Source organism: Lepidochelys kempii, chromosome 1, assembly GCF_965140265.1.
Source record: "Lepidochelys kempii isolate rLepKem1 chromosome 1, rLepKem1.hap2, whole genome shotgun sequence".
NCBI classification, from domain to species: domain Eukaryota; kingdom Metazoa; phylum Chordata; order Testudines; family Cheloniidae; genus Lepidochelys; species Lepidochelys kempii.
In genome coordinates this window covers 88862844-88879691 of record NC_133256.1, presented here as the reverse complement: position 1 = coordinate 88879691, position 16848 = coordinate 88862844, and the positions used below count along the sequence as shown (strand labels likewise).

Here is a 16848-nt window from a genome sequence, read left to right as displayed (position 1 = left end):
CTACTTCTTGGAGCAGCTAGTCCTCGAACCCACAAGAGGAGAGGCGATTCTTGATTTAGTTCTAAGTGGAGCACAAGATCTGGTCCAAGAGGTGAATATAGCTGGACTATTTGGTAATAGTGACCCCAATAAGATTAAATTTAAACATCCCTATGGTGGGGGAAACACCACAGAAGTCCAACATTGTAGCATTTAATTTCAGAAAGGGACAATATAGAAAAATGAGGAAGTTTTTGAAACCGAAATTAAAAGGTACAGTGCAAAAGTGAAATCACTGCAAGCTGCATGGAAAATTTTTAAAGACACCATAATAGAGGCTCAACTTAAATGTATGCCCCAATTAAAAAAAAAACATAGTAAGAGAATCAAAAAAGAGCCACCACAGCTAAACAACAAAATAAATGAAGCAGTGAAAGTCAGAAAGGCATTCTTTAAAAAGTGGAAGTTAAATCCGAGTGAGGAAAATAGAAAGGAGCATAAATTCTTTCAAGGGGGATCCAGTGAATATAGTGTACTTAGATTTTCAGAAAGCCTTTGACAAGTCCCTCACCAAAGGCTCTTAAGCAAAGTATGCTGTCATGGGATAAGAGGGAACGTCATGGATTGGTAACTGGTTAAAAGATAGGAAACAAAAGGTAGGAATAAACGGTCACTTTTCAGAATGGAGAGAGGTAAATAGTGGTGTCCCCAAGGGGTCTGTACTGGGACTAGTCCTTTTCAACATATTCATAAATGATCTGGAAAAAGGGGTAAAAAGTGAGGTGGCAAAATTTGCAGATGATACAAAACTATGCAAGATAGTTAAGTCCCAGGCAAACTGTGAAGAGCTACAAAAGTATCTCACAAAACTGCATGACTGGGCAACAAAATGGCAAATGATATTTAATGTTGATAAATGCAAAGTAATGCACATTGGAAAACATAATCCCAACTATATATAAAAAATGAAGGGGTCTAAATTAGCTGTTACCACTCAAGAAAGAGATCTTGGAGTCATTGTGGATAGTTCTCTGAAAACATCCACTCACTGTGCAGCGGCAGTCAAAAAAGCTAACAGAATGTTGGGAATCATTAAGAAATGAATAGATAAAAAAACAGAAAATATCATATTGCTTCTATATAAATTCATGGTACACTCACATCTTGAATATTGCATGCAGATGTGGTCGCCCCATCTCAAAAAGATATACTGGAATTGGAAAAGGTTCAAAAAGGGTAACAAAAATAATTAGGAGTCTGGAACAGTCTTCTGTCTGAGGAAAGATTAAGAAGACTGGTACTTTTCAGCTTGGAAAAGAGACGACTAAGGCGGGATATGAAAGAGGTCTATAAAATTATGACCGGTGTGTGAAAATAAATACAAAAGTGTTATTTACCCCTTCTCATAACACAAGTACTCGGGGTCACCAAATTAAATTAATAGGCAGCAGATTTAAAACAAATAAAAGGAAGTATTTTTTTCACAAAATGCACAGTCAACCTGTGAAACTCCTTGCCAGAGGATGTTGTGAAGACCAAGACTATCAGAGGTTTAAAAAAAGGACTAGATAAATTCATGGCCGATCAATGGCTATTTGCCAGGATGGACAGGAATAGTGTCCCTAGCCTCTGTTTCTCAGAAGCTGGAATGGTCGACAGGGGATGGATCACTTGATGATTACCTGTTCTGTTCCTTCCCTCTGGGACACCTGGCATTGTCCGCTGTCAGAAAACAGGATACTGGGCTAGTTGGACCTTTGGCCTGATCAAGTATGGCCATTCTTATGTTCTTATTCTTAATATGTGAGAGTGGGAAATGCTTCTCTAAGGGTCTTATGTGAAACTGGTCCTCTCTTCCCTCAGGGAGGGACCTTGAGGCAGCTGTGAATGGGAGAGATCATGCCTTCCTCTCAGCCCTTTCTTCAGGAGCTGCAAGATAAAATTCCTTTTTCTTTCCTGACCTGCACACAAGTTAGCTGTTCTGCTCTCATTTAACTCATCCAACTTGTGCATCTCTTACAGACATGGAGGGGTACAGCTGGCTGAGCCCCGAGAAGCTCCTTAACCCTTTGTTGCTCATCATGCTCATCCTTTGGAGAGTTTGGCACTGGTCCTGCCACTAACCTGTGTGTTATCTCTCACCACAAAGAGAGCAGTTGTGCCAAAATCCTATGTGGGTTGCAGTTGTGAGGCTTTTTGCAAGGAACGGTACAATTGTTACGTTCCCCTCTGCAGTTATCCAGACTGGTGATCTGCTAGGCCACTCCAATCCTTGATATCAATAAATTGATATGTACCAGGATTGTTATCGCAAGCGGAGCCTCTGACACATTTCAAACCAAACACACTGCTTCAGGTAGAATAAACAAACGGATTTATTAACTATAAAGATAGATTTTAAGCGATTATAAGTCAAAGCATAGCAAGTCAGATTTGGTCAAACGAAATAAAAGCAAAACACATTCTAAGCTGATTTTAAAACTTTCTATGTCCTTAAAAACTTAGATGCTTCTCACCACAGGTGGCTGGTTACTTTTCAGTCAGGCTCTCCCCTTTGATCAGCGTTTCAGTCGCTTGGTGGTGGTGGTGGTGGTGTCTGTAGATATAAGTGTAAGAAAGAGAGCATGGCAAAATCTCTCTCCCTTTTATCATGTCCTTTATTTCCTCTTGGCTTTTCCCCCTGGCCCCTACCTTCAGAGTCAGGAACCTCATCACAGTTCCAAACTGACCAAAGGAAGGGGGCGACTCTGTGGAGGATATAACAGATTCTTTTGTTGTTGCCTAAGCCAGTGTCCATTGTTCCTGTGAGGCTGGGCTGGGTTTGTCCCATCCATGCCCTGATGAGGTGTGAACTGCCTCTCTGTTCTTGGAGAGTTTTTGCATGGGCTTGCTTTAAGCCATGAGGATACATTTTCAGCCTCATAACTATATACATGAAATTATAACCTATAACCTCACTATAACAATTACTATGTCACCACTATAACAACCATGCTCGGTGCATCATGAGCCTTCCAAAGACACCCATCATGACAAACTTTGCACTGGATACCACACAATCATTTTATAAAGATGAACATGGGGGTGTAAGATGTCCCCCTGAGGTACAGAATGTCACAATGACCTAGCCCACATTTTCTTTTGGACAGATTTTGATCTCCTTACATTTGCTGAGCAGCCTCTCATTCCACTGGACAACATATGTAATAAGGTTATCATATTCTGTACCTATGTTTCCACAGAAGTGCAAATTTGCCATGGAAACCTACAGTATGCTTTGAAAGGTTTTTCATATAATTGTTGAAAAGATGAAGAGTGGTGTTAGGGGGCTTATTCCTTCACCCACTTACTTCCCTGGTCCTTCTCACATGAACAGAGAGCAACAATACCCGAAGTCCAAAGGTGCAAACAATTTGATGTTTATTGGGGTGAATTTCCAGCAAGCATGATTCCAGTTTCCTTCCTTAGTATCCTCCTTCCCAGCTCTGACACCACAGAGCCTTACACCCGTGTCCCTGTTCCCATTCCTACCCTTAGCCAAACATGATTCCAACTTCCTTACTCCCATTCCCTGTTCCCATTTCCCCCTTTAGCAAAACATGATTCCAATTTTCTTACCCCCATTCCCTGTTCCCATCTCCCTCCCCCCCCACACACACCCCCACTTCCTCATTTACTATATAATCTGTAGTCAAACTTGAGTTCTGCTTAGCTATACCTTAACCAATCATTTTCCTGAAATTTAACTAACCAATCCTAACATATTGTAACATGATTATGTAACCAATTATATCCCACCACCTTAATTAGTTTATACCCAGCAAAATTAATTATACAGCAGACAGGAACAATCACAGAACCAGAGAGATTATACAGACAAACAATAGCAAAGTGAAGGAGTACTTGTGGCACCTTAGAGACTAACCAATTATTTGAGCATGAGCTTTCGTGAGCTACAGCTCACCACAAGTACTCCTTTTCTTTTTGCGAATACAGACTAACACAGCTGTTACTCTGAAAAGAATAGCAAAGTGGGAACTATAATGACAAAACAATACAGAAGTGAGGATTTCACATCCCAGCTATTGATAAGTGAGTTCTTGCCAGACAGGATGCTATCAAATTAAGTTTCCTTTTACATTTTCTAGGCACTTCCCTTTCTCTGGAGGTGATAGGAATACAATCCTGTCCTGATAGTGCCTAACAGCCCAATAGCACCTTATTTCAATGTGATTAGTTTGGAATGTGAGGATGTGACTGTTCGCTTCCTAGCTTATGGCTGCCTCTGCTGCTTAGCCAAAGGCCTTAGCCTAAGAACAGGGCCTCAGACTGTCACAGTAAGAGAAGGCCCTTACACCAGCAGATAGTGATTTTGAATCTTTCTTTTATACCTCTATAATTAGCCAAGTGATAAGAATACACCTAAATTCTTAGAGTATAGGCCTTTACAGACAGGCCTGAATATCTATATCCTAACAAGTGGAATATACTGAATGGGGAAAACTCAGTGACATTCACCTCGAGATTTCTAATTATGACTAAACAAATTGTAGCTCTACCTTGAATGGGCCAAGATGTTGAGTAACATCATGAAGCGCGTCTCAATGATATGGCATTATCACTGATGTCAAACAGCACAAAGAAAATTATAGTCTGTCTATGGATTCTTGATGTCTTAAGTGTTTCTTGGAATTTTTTTAAGCTTTGTAAACCAGGACTGCTTCAAAAGACAGAAGAAAACTTGCATTTGACATTTCATAGATTTTTAAGAGTATGTGGCAATAGTTTAGCATTCATAGGTTTAACCTTTTGATAAGTAATTTATAGGGAGTATTTTAAACCTATTTTAATAGGTAATACATTTTTAAAATATCTCATTTACCAAATGAATGAATTAATAAATCTTTCAGGGCAAAAAGAAGCATAAATCATTTCAGGGTTAAAATAGGTATAATGGGGTGAAATAATTTTAATGAAAAATCAAAGCTGATTGAAATTCCAAATTATTCAAGGTTTGTTACAAAATTAAAAAAGAGGTGCCATTTTTCAGAAAATTTGGGTAATATAGACCAATTGTTCAAGCAAAACTGAACTTTTTTTTTTTCATCAAAAGTTGATCATTTTCCAGAGAAGATGACTTTAACGTCCAAAAAGTGAAATTTCACATTTACACAACTTTGATGCAAAGACATCCATTTTGCAAGTAAACAAAAGGGTCATGAGACCCAAGCCCACAAGAAACAACATGACCAAAACTTTGGAAATTATTTATCAAGAATCTTTCTTGATCTCTGCAGTCATCCACATATGAAAATAAAGAGAGTGCACTACAGTACTTGTATTAGATTAATTGAAAAATACTATTTCTTTTGTTTTTTTACAGTTCAAATACTTGTAATCAAAAATAAATATAAAATGAGCACTGTACACTTTGTATTCTGTGTTGTAATTAAAATCAATATATTTTAAAATGTATAAAATATCAAAAATATTTAAATAAATGGTATTCTATTCATAGAATCATAGGGTTGGAAGAGACGTCAGGAGGTCATCTAGTCCAACCCCCTGCTCAAAGCAAGACCAACACCAACTACATCGATAAACTAAATATATTATTATTGTTTAACAGTGCAATTAAATGCATGATTAATCAGAATTATTTTTTTTAATTGTTTCACAGCCCTATTTTTTACCTTTCTCTGGATCTCAAACTTACCGGTCTCATCTAGTATGACAAATTCCATGATTCTGTGCTATGTTCTTTGTTTTGAAGATTGAAAATATAGATAACTGTTTCTTTCCTTATCTGAGGCAAATCCATTCTCATCTTAAATTGCTTATTATAATATAGGGTCAAATCTTTTAGTCATTACCCAGTCCTCTTATTAGCATGTTTCCATTGAGTTATCTAGTAAGAACTGCAGTACTTGTCTCTAAGGGCACATTTACTTTAAAAAGAAAGATGTAATCCACACAAGCCTTTTCTCTTGACACTTATAAAGATGCATCCCTTTCTCTCTGTAACATCTAAGCAATTTTCCCATTCTTTTCAATAAGTAATTACATCCCACGCTGGTCAGGGGGATAAATAAAATAAAATAATTTATTTTCACTCCCCATTTAAAAATGTTGAAAAGAACCTCAGTAAATTTTATATATTGTGTACCGATTGTACAGACTCATAAATTATGTAGACTAACACACAAATGTTGACATGCAGTCCTTACTATTCAGTGTTACCCACATATAATTTCATTCCTTGTTCGGTTACTCGTTTAAGAGGGATTTGGCATTAATATTGTATAGTACTTCAGTCTGCAATACAAGCAATAATTATGCAAGTCATTTTAATTATATTTTATAATCTTTCCTCTTCTTGTTTGTCATAGATGCAGCTAATCCCTGACTAATAATTAGCAGGTGCTATAAAAGTGTTTTTGGAAATCCTCTTTTTTAACCAGGAGTTGTAAACATCTCTTACATTGTTTTATAATTCTTTAGAAATAGAATAAAAATGAAGGTATTACTATTTTCCAAAATTGCAAGTCAGCAAATACTGCAAGTCCATTCAATGTTTCTAACTTACTGGCACAAATTCTGATTGCAAAGCATCTGCTCACGGAACATTTTCCAGTGCTCTTTATATCCATCATAAAATTATATAACACTACAGTTGCACCCATGTATTCATTTTGTATGGCATTGTGTATGAGTCAGTACAGCAGGATTATCCATTAAGAGTTCCTATTTTGTTCCCTTTTTTCCATTTTGGATCCCAATAACAAAAGCTATACAGATACTTTATGCACAGTATATATGCCTATATTATGATGACATATGGTAGAGTAACTATAGTTTGAAAGCACGTTCAGCATTCCATTATAAACCATTTTCAGGTTTGTTTTTCAGCTGTTTCAAATACTGTAGAATCATTTTAAAACTGAGCACATCAATTAACTTAGATTAAGCATGTGTTCAGTATTAAGCAATGAAATGGAAATTCTTCCCTGTTCATGCTTCCCCAAATTAGCAGCCTTCTTTTATGCTTTTTAACTATTGTGATCTCAGATAATTTTTTTGGCCTTTTCCATCTTCCTGATGCACCCCTCACCTTGGTGACCTTCTCTTGTAGCCATTACACTGCTCTCTACTTTTCACTGATAAAATAATGCTTTTATTCTAACATTATTTAGCAGGTTAGACAAAACCCTGTCTGAGATGGTTTAGATAATCATTAGTCCTGCCATGAGTGCAGGGGATTGAACTAGATGACCTCCAAGGACTTTCCAGACCTATGATTCTATTATTGTAATTTTATGTTTCCACAATTACCTTCAATATTCTTTTAGACATTTTGAATCAAATACATTGCTCCCCTAGACCTCTTCAGTTTTCTTCCCACTATTCCTTGTTGTTTTAATTGCTCCTCTTGTCATAAAGAATCTGGTGTTTAAAAATAATTCATATTTCATAACAAATTAAAAATTAGCAAGATCAATTTATGACAACACAACCTCCCTAATGGAGGGGATCACACAAGCCCTCTGCTATATCTTCCAGATGTTTCCCCCAATCTTTCCAGATTGAGTTTCAGACAGCTCACTTGTAACTCAGCTTCTTAGTTCTGATGTCAGTAACAGTGACTCATCTGTAAACTTCCTGCACCATTTTTAAAAGGCATGCCAAAAGAAACTATGTAGCCAGAGTTCCTTTGGACCACTAAGACTCTAGTGGAAACCCCTCCACTGAGCCATGTGGTCCTATTGGAATCCAGGAAGTGGGTGGGTGGAAGCTCGCCCACTGCCAAAGGGTCCCCCACCAGCCTAAGGGGGGGGGGGGGGGGCACAGGACCTGGAAGCAAAGTGATTTTGGGGGGAAAACTAATAAAATAACAGAAACAGGAGTGTGGTCAAAGGGTCAAACAAAGGGAGCCTGATGGGGACAGTGAGCAGAGAACCATGGACAGCGCCCACCGCTCCTCAAAGGCATCAAGGGAGTCAGTGGATGCCACCAGAGGAATTCATAAGAGAACCTAAACATATAGAACTGTTTAAAATAAATTAACTATCACACTGTAAATTAGATTCAGTAACATACTGTTTGTGCCTGCTTAGCAGAACAATTACCATGTAGTACATAGAAGCTAGATTACTCTACAATTACCTGGTAATTGCAGTTCCTAATTCTCATAGTAACTTTTCCCCCCTCAAACGTACACCCATAACAACATCATGTTCTGTTTTGTGACTTGAAAGATAAAATACTACATAAAATTTTGAGAGAGAAATCAAAACCTCTAGAAAGTTCCACACATACCTTTCACATTGAAAAAGTGAATGCACTTAGCTAGCACACCAATAAACAAACAGTAAATACACAACTCTCTTCTATATGGAAACACAGAGTCTGTTTGTATTGTTTGCATTTCTAGGATACCAAGGGTAAGGTAATAGCACATAAGGTATTCATCAGATATATTATGTAGTGAATTTCACTGGTATTTTTCAAAGAACATATTAATCAAGTGGTATTACATCAGCTGCAGAGCTGTTGAATACCACACAAAAGCATTAATTGAAAGCATTCATTGAACAAATTGTCTGGTGCTCTCATTTGTGATTCCCTCTTCAAATACTTTTGCAAAACCACATACTTGTACTGCTGTTTGCATAGAGGACACATATGTGTAGGTGTAATGTCTTACACACAGAATTGCTTGTCATCTGAGTTCACTCCGGGGGGGAATAGCCTCCATATTGCACAGTATGGCTGAGACAGTGGGACGCTGGTAAAGTAAACACTGTCCATGCTGGTAATAACAAGTATTGGGTAGTGGCTGAAAAAGACTGGTATGGACTCATAGAACGTTATTTTAATTGGATTATGCTCTATTTCACTCCTAAATTTCCTGTGGTAATAAATGGAAATATTTGTGTCTTTTTACCATTTTTTAAATAATGTAATTAAACTATAAAGGCAGAGCAAAGCTACACTGCGGTTCGTATTTTAAGCTTAATATTTATGGTGGTTCAAATAATTACCACTATTGTGGTCTTGAAAATGTGTTCTTGGTAATAAATTTTTTAAAAAGTAGTAACAAAGATATGAATGCAATACAAGTAAAACTCCTCCAAAACTCTTCCCATTGCTATCTGCTCTGGGGAAGGAGAAAATGAGCACAAAACCCCCTCTTGCTCTTATGCTGCTGGTTCCAGCAACCAAATAGTCCATACAGAAATGTAAAGAGAGATTTTTGCTCCCATTAAATCCTTGTGGAGTCATATAATCTGGGTCGCAATCTAGGCCTTGATGAATGCCAGTGATATTAAGCAAATACTGTGTTCAAATGCTATTCCACCAGCCTTACCATAAACCTAATTCGAATGCTGCATCTGATTTTTAAATAATAAGACAAAGTATTCATGCTGCTTTGCACTTCACATTAGTTAGTTATTATCCCTCATAACATCTCTTTGAGGGACACAAGTCAGTACTATTATCTATATTTTTCAGCAGGGAAAACAGGAGTAAGGGTTGAAGTAACTTCCCCAAAATGTAGGTGTCAGATCCATGATTAGAATTCAGGTGTTCCTAACTTCCAACCCTCACCTTTTTTGACTATTCTACTTCTCAAGTAATTTAGACAGCTTCCCCATTGTGTGCCACTACAACAAGTTACTGGTGCAACAGAACTTGTTTCTAAAAGACTTAGAAAGACAAGGTAGTTGAGGTAATATCTTTTATTGGATCAGTTTCTGTTAATGTAAGAGACAAGCTTTCAAGCCACACAGAACTCTTCTTCAGGTCTGGGAAAGTGTCAGAAAGTGAGAGTGTCACAGCTAAATATTCCAGAAAAGTTGGCTCACGTATGAAAGGTTTGCATGGCTAATTGTTTTTTATATGTATACATTCTGGCCACTACTACTCTGTGGTAACAAAAAACCTTATGTGCATATTCTGCAAACATATGTGGGAAGTGGGAGATATCGTATGAGATGAGAGATTGAAACACAGAGGTATTTTATATTCCAATACCCAACATAACAGAATGCAAGACAGATAACTCCTCAAACTATCATATATCATGAAAGACTTCTCATAAAAAAGTCATGAGAAGAAACTGCCTGATCATGGAAGAAAGGGGAGAGATGGCAGTGAGTAACAACCTGTCACTTGCTCAGGATGGAGGCTGTTGACAAATAAATACAAGGGCTCCAACTACAGATACTGCATAACCTTGTTCTGGGTAGGTATAACCATGGCAGATCAGCCATAGGACCGGATCATAGTGCATGATGGTAGGTGTAGGACAACAGAGTTCTTCTATTTTGAAGGCGAGATAGCGAAGGCAAAAAAAGCGCCCATAGCCCAATCACTTTCCCTCATATTCTTGGTCAAAAGGACACAGACAAAGGTGTCCTCTCCCAGTGAATTGTGTAGCAGAAGGCTAAGATGGACACACACATACCAGGAGAGAAGAAAAAAGAGACAAGGAGGAAATGTGAGTTGTTGGAGGGGGTGATGGCTACAAGTATTTATCTGGCAATATTTTGAAGTTAAAAGTGGGAGTGCATATGTACAGTTCGAGATTTGTTTTTCCCCCAATGTGCCTGATGATGAATAAGTATTCATTACTTGCAGAGATTAAACGGGAAGTCAAAATCAAAAAAGTTATTTTCTTCAGTTCTCTTCCTAAATGGTCTTCCGCATCATCATTAATGTAAACCTCTAATATTTTAGAAGGCTAAAAGCTGAGACAACTTTCCAGAAACTCCCAAAATCAAATCTACCTTCACTAATTAATTTCTGACAGATTATAAATAAATAAATCTACAATGTAATGTACTTTCAATCAACTAAAAAAACAAGTTTTGGGTTCTTCCACAAATAACACTGTTCATTCTTCAACTTGATTCACCCAAAATAAGTTATAATCAGCACTCCAGAACATAATGATTTCATTGTGCAGTGAGTTTTTCTTCCATGATCTCCAATGATATTTCAAAAGATATAAAATAGGGACATGAAAACAAATGTAACAGTTTAGGCTGGCACTTTACTGTGAATCAAATGATAGGAAGTAACATTAGGTTGGGTTTTGTTTGGTTAGTTTTATAGTTTGTTGTGTTGCCTAAGTATCAATGCAAACAATTTCCTCTATTTCAGTAGTTTTGATGGTTAAAATTAGGCTTTCTGCCAAAATATGAAACTTGTTGAGGTTCACAAAACAACTTCCACTTCCATAATGACATATATCATCTAAAACAAATGGGACTACATATTTGTGCCTGAATGACTGGCTGTTTTTAAATATCATTCCCAGATATGACTCTCTATATGAGCAATTATTTTTTTGGATCAGTTGAATTGGAATGTATGGGTCTCTAGCTATCTCTTTTGTCTTTAGTAATTACAGCTTTTGAAATAATATTTTGAACCAGCTGACCTAACTAGCTAGGTTACTCATTATTTTGACCACTTGAAGTAATTATGTCCTCTCAGATAATCATCTATTTTTCAGGGTATCACTATGTCTGAGGACCATTCAGATTAAAGAACTGAGAGACAGAGAGAAATTTAAACTAGAAAATTATTTTGTATTAACTACATTCAAGGTACAAATTAGCTATTATTGCTGTGATTTGTTTGGTTTTAAAAAATAAAAAAAAGACAACACAGAACTGAAGTAACTCCCAGACATAAATAACCTTTTAAACTAGTTAAATCATTATTTTTACTTAGTGCAATACAAAAAATGTACAATGCCACTGATTATTTTTTGTCACTTAGATTTAAGAGAGTGTTTTATTTTTCATCATGGATTTTGGTAGAATTGGGGCCAGGTTTCTTTCTGATTTGGCATTTAGATCTTAGTACTAAAAAGTGAATGGATTTTTTTTTTGCAGGTATCTAATAAAACATTACTAGGAAGTATTTACTTAAATTAAAATGTGTGTGTGTGTGTGTGTGTGTGTGTGTGTGTGTGTGTGTGTGTGTAATTTAACATCTCATGAAATCAGCCATTTTGCTTCATGAATAGGGCCCTGCCAATTTCATGGCTGTGAAAAACATGTCGGGGACCATGAAATCAACCCTTCCCAATGAAATCTGATCTCCCCTAATGCTGGGAGCCTGGGGCTCCTAGCTGCTAGTCCAGCCACGCTGGGGAGGGGCAGGAGTTGTCCTTCCCCTGGATGGCTGCCATTGGTGGGATTGGATCCACCTCCAGAGACAGAGCAGAAATGAGGGTGCTACACCCTCACTTCTGCCTTGCAGCAGCCCAAGGGCTGGGCTCCAGGCTTCCGTGTGTCCCCCCCCCCACCCCGGCCACCTTTGTGGCTCCTGCCACAGCTCCAGGTCCAGGCACAGAGCTTGTGGCTTCCTCCCACAGCGGTTTCTGCTGGGCTGAGGGGGCTTTCTCTCTTGGCTGTTGCAGCTGGGGCAGCCCAGGCTCAGGGCTTCTGTGCCCTGCCCTCACTGATCCTGCTGCAGCTCTGGCACCGAGCCCTGTGCTTCCTCCCTTGGGGGCTTCCGCTCCTGGCACTACAGCTGGGATGGGTGCAGTCCAGGCTTGGAGTTACCACATCCCAACAACTGCTCCAGCCGGGGCTCAGTGCAGCCCAGGCGTGGAGCTTCCGCCACCTGCGATCCAGATGTGGGTCAGGGCAGTCCGGGCTCAAGGCTTCCCAGGCTTGAGGCTTCTTCCCCTGCGGCTCCTGCCAAGGCTTGGGGTTACCAGATAGGGGTTTCCACCCTGGAGCTTCTTCCAGGCCTGCGGCCTCCCAGATTGGCCGGGTGCCCCTGTCTAAATCTGTCTCTAGAGAGGACTCGCAGCTAGGAGCCCCTGGCTGGGGTGCTCCCAGCAGGATGGGGGAGATCCTACCCACTTTCACCTCTGGGAACCTCCTCTAACTGCAGGAATCCAGGAGGTGCTGCCTTCAGAGCCCAGTTCTGAAGATAGCACAGAAGTAAGGGTTGCACTCTTGGGACCACCCTACAGCAACTTTGCAATTCCCCTCCTACCTCTTGGTCCCATTTTGGTCAGGACCCCATGGCTACAACACCCTGAAATTTCAGATATACACATCCGAAATAGTGAAATTTACCAATTTTAAAACCCTCTGACCGTGAAATTAACCACAATGGACCATGAATTTGGTAGGGTCCTATTCATGAATAATATAACTTTTTCCCATGAGAAAAAAAATTGAGCCTTACTCTGTCTGAAATTTGCAAGAAGTCAATCTCCTTTCATCCACTAGCTGTGAACTTCTGTCAGCAGAAATAACATGTAGAAAGACTAATGAAGTAGGAAAGCTGTAATGAAACTTAACCCTATTGGAATGTTTATTTGTTTGTGTCTGCCATTTTGTTGAATCACCACCTTGGATTCATACAAGTTGTTGCGTGGACTCCATTTTGAGTGTCCTTCTTGTTAGAGCATTGGTGGCTTTTTCTCTAAACAGCAGGAAGAAAGGGTGGGGAAAGGACACACGATTAGACTGCATAAATAGCCCGTGAACCCAACACAGAGTGCTGTGCATCTGAGAGGCAGCTTGTGTCCTGTTTATTTGTGCGTGTATCATGAGTCAAGATCCATCGCTGTTACTTACCTGAAAGACCATCTCCTGTAGCCAGATCCATGTTCCTCCTGTGTCCCATCAGAGTGCAGTTGAAGGTCCGGGTTTGACTGGTAACTGTGGCAGATCTGAGACACATCCAGCTTTCTGTTCATCTCCATCCATGCAACAGAAATCACCTGCCTACAAGTAAAGTTCTGTCAGTAAGTCCATAGTGATTAAGGGTTTATAGTGGAACCATGGCATCATTGCCTAGGAGAACAATGGTGCTATTTCACTCTTTTCCTGTTATACTGTTGAATTTGCCTTGTCTCCTAAATTTGTTTGCCTTGTTTGTCCAATAAATCCCTTTTTGGTTTTACACCTTAACACTGAGTTTGTGTTACTTACCTGCAACCAAGGTGATAGAGATACTATTCCTGAGTCCAGAATTTAGCATTCCATTCAGTTTAATTTCCCTTAACAACAGTATGACTTCATGCCACAGTCTGTAAACTGCTTGTTATAAAATCAGGAACTGAAAATGACATAAAATAACCTTAATAAAATCAGTGCAAATGATTACATAGTGCTGATTACAATAATCTACTTTAACTTTGTATAAAATGGTATAAAATAGTGTGCATTTTGCTCTTTTAATTTGTCACTTAGTTAGCTGAAGGTAGCTAAGGTGTCACCATTTTATAACATATATATAAGAGGTAATGATGCTTCAGTGAAGAGTAATAGCAATAATGGGGAAATTGATCTGGGAATTAAAACAATATATATGAAACATAAATGCTATATTTTCAAAAGGATATACTATAAAATATGTTTTGTAAGCTGGATGTTAATTAGAGCTCAGCAAGTTTTGAAAATTCCCACCCATAGCGTGCAATGTGTCCTACGTACTAATTTTAAGCCCAAACATAGATACCACATGAAAAAAACAAAACACAAAACAAAAACAAAAACAAACCAAAAAGTACAAAACCTGATCTAGATTAAGTCATATCACGGTCTATAATGCCTAAAGGTCCACTCATATTAATGTGGCTGGTGTCTCAGATTTTATATTATAATATTATTATTAATTATTAATTATTATTATTATATTGTATTTCTAGACCTCATGGGTGCAAAGAAAAGCTTGAAAATATGCCCTGAGCATAACTGACATAGTGGTGTTTATCCCAACACTGCAGCATCTAGCTACTGAATAACAACAAGAAAGTAAACCTAATCAAGCTAAAACTAATAAAATAATAATAAATTATTAATAGCTTTCCCCTTCGATCTCAAATTATTAAAGTACTTTTAATCCAGATCCAAATAGGCAATAGGATATTTGGATGTGGGTCTCCCTCAAAAATAATTAAGTGTTAATTTGGCAAGAGCATCACTCTATAGACCAATGGTAAAGCATTCACCTGAGAAAGGACCCACATTGTTGTTCAAATCCCTTCTATTCATCAGGCAGAGGGAGAACTTGAACTGTGGGTGTCTTACATTTTAGGTGAGCCCGTCTTAACCGGAAACTGAATGTTATAAGGGAGAGCGACCTTCTCCTCTTGTCCACTGTTCTGTTTTGTGTAGAGCTAAGTGGTCTCTGAGCACGTCTACAAGATTGGCTGCCAAAGACAAATTAGGTAGATCCTGTTCACAGGCGCCGGCGCCGTGGGTGCTCCGAGTTGAAAAACCCACGGGGAAAAATTAGTGGGTGCTCAGCACCCCCCGGCATCAGTCAAGTGTTCGCAGGACCCCATCAGCTGTCGGGGGGGAAGCAATCAGCAGTTTTTTTGCAGAGCCGCCGCTGATCAGCTGTTTCCGGCTCTGAGCTGCTGTGCTGATCAGCTTGGCCAGAACAGCTCTTCCCGGCAGGGCTGTTTAGGGGGCACCAATCAGCGGTGGGAACTCTGCTCCTGGGGCAGGGGATGAGTGACCCCCACCGCCCCCGCCTCGCCTTGCCTACTTCTCGCATCTTGTGGGCGGCAGGCTGCTTGCTGAGCAGCTCCCAGCCTCCCTTCGACCTCTCAGCCAACTAAAGGCAGTAGCAGCAGATGAGTGCATTTCAAATGGGGGTCCTGGGGTGAGGGTGGCGCGGGGGGGGGGACTGAACCCACTTCCCAGGTGGCTGTGCTGAGAGCTGGCTGCTGGCGGGGTGGCCGTCTGCAGGGGGGCACCGGCTACTGCCCAGCTCTCTGCATCTGGCAGGGGGCTCAGTCAGAGGCGTCTCCAAAAACATCCCCCTGGACCCCCGCAGCACAGAGAGACTGAGAGTGCCAGCCCCCGCCGGGTAGCTGGACCGGGACGGGCATGGTGGGTGCGGGGGCGTCTCCTGGGCTGCTGCAGGGTGCGGTGACCCCCCTGCTTGCCCTCCCTGCCCCGGCAGAGACACCTGCCTCTCGGGCCATGTTCATGCAGTGCGCTTGGTCCCCCTCCCTGGAATCTGGGTGGCTGCCTCTTATGGGGGTGGGGTGGAAGGGGGAAGGGATGGGGGGGGGGGAAATCAAGCTATCGGGGAAAACCTTCCAAGCAGCCTAATCTCTGCCTTGGGGTGTGGATGGAATAGTCTCCCAAGGGAAGGGCTAGTGTGTGACCCTTGGGGTACAACCTGGGCTGGAACTATCTCCTGTTCAGTCCATGTGCTCTGGCAAACATAAGTCCAAGCATCATGTTGGGGGGAGGGGGGCATTGCTGAGTCCCAGGGTTGAGTAATTCTCTGGTGATGATCATTGAATTGCTAATTGTCATTCACTTGCTGCACAGTGGCTGGTGATGGTTGTGTAACATCCACCCAGCCATTTGGTCAAGTGCCTTGTTGTTTCTGGGGAGTTGCCTTCTGGGCTACTCCCAAATTTGCAGCATATTTCATTAACACCATACAGCACAATCTCATAATGTCATACACTTCAGTGATGTACATATTTCGACAGTACAGTGGATTTCAGCAAATCATAACCTTTCCCATGATACTTTCCATGGCATGCTTTATATAAAATATACAAATGGTGAATATGGGGCTTACAGAGCACAGCACACCACTCCCCTGCGGTATAGAGTAGTGGCTCTCAAACCTTTTTACTGGTGACCCCTTTCACATAGCAAGCCTCTGAGTGTGACCGCCCCCCTTATAAATTAAAAAAAAAAACACTTTTTATATATTTAATATTACCTTCAGTGTCATCTCATCTATACCTATCGGTCCTGCAATACAGTAATAGTGATTTTGCCTTTGTCATTTGACCGGGAGCATGTTGTGAATGTGGTCTGGAGTTCGAAAGGGAATGTACAGTCCTGGTATGAA

The 16848-nt window shown here is 40.1% G+C and overlaps 1 long non-coding RNA gene across 1 annotated transcript; it reads right to left on the bottom strand.

Annotated features, from left to right (window-relative positions):
* Nucleotides 1-2385: 2385 nt before the first annotated feature.
* On the bottom strand, nucleotides 2386-15536 carry LOC140904872 (uncharacterized). Its single transcript, XR_012156666.1, has 3 exons — nucleotides 14972-15536; nucleotides 13593-13742; nucleotides 2386-2575 (listed from the first exon to the last, which is right to left on the bottom strand). It is a non-coding gene; the product is annotated as an uncharacterized lncRNA (long non-coding RNA).
* Between the last annotated feature and the right edge of the window lie 1312 nt (nucleotides 15537-16848).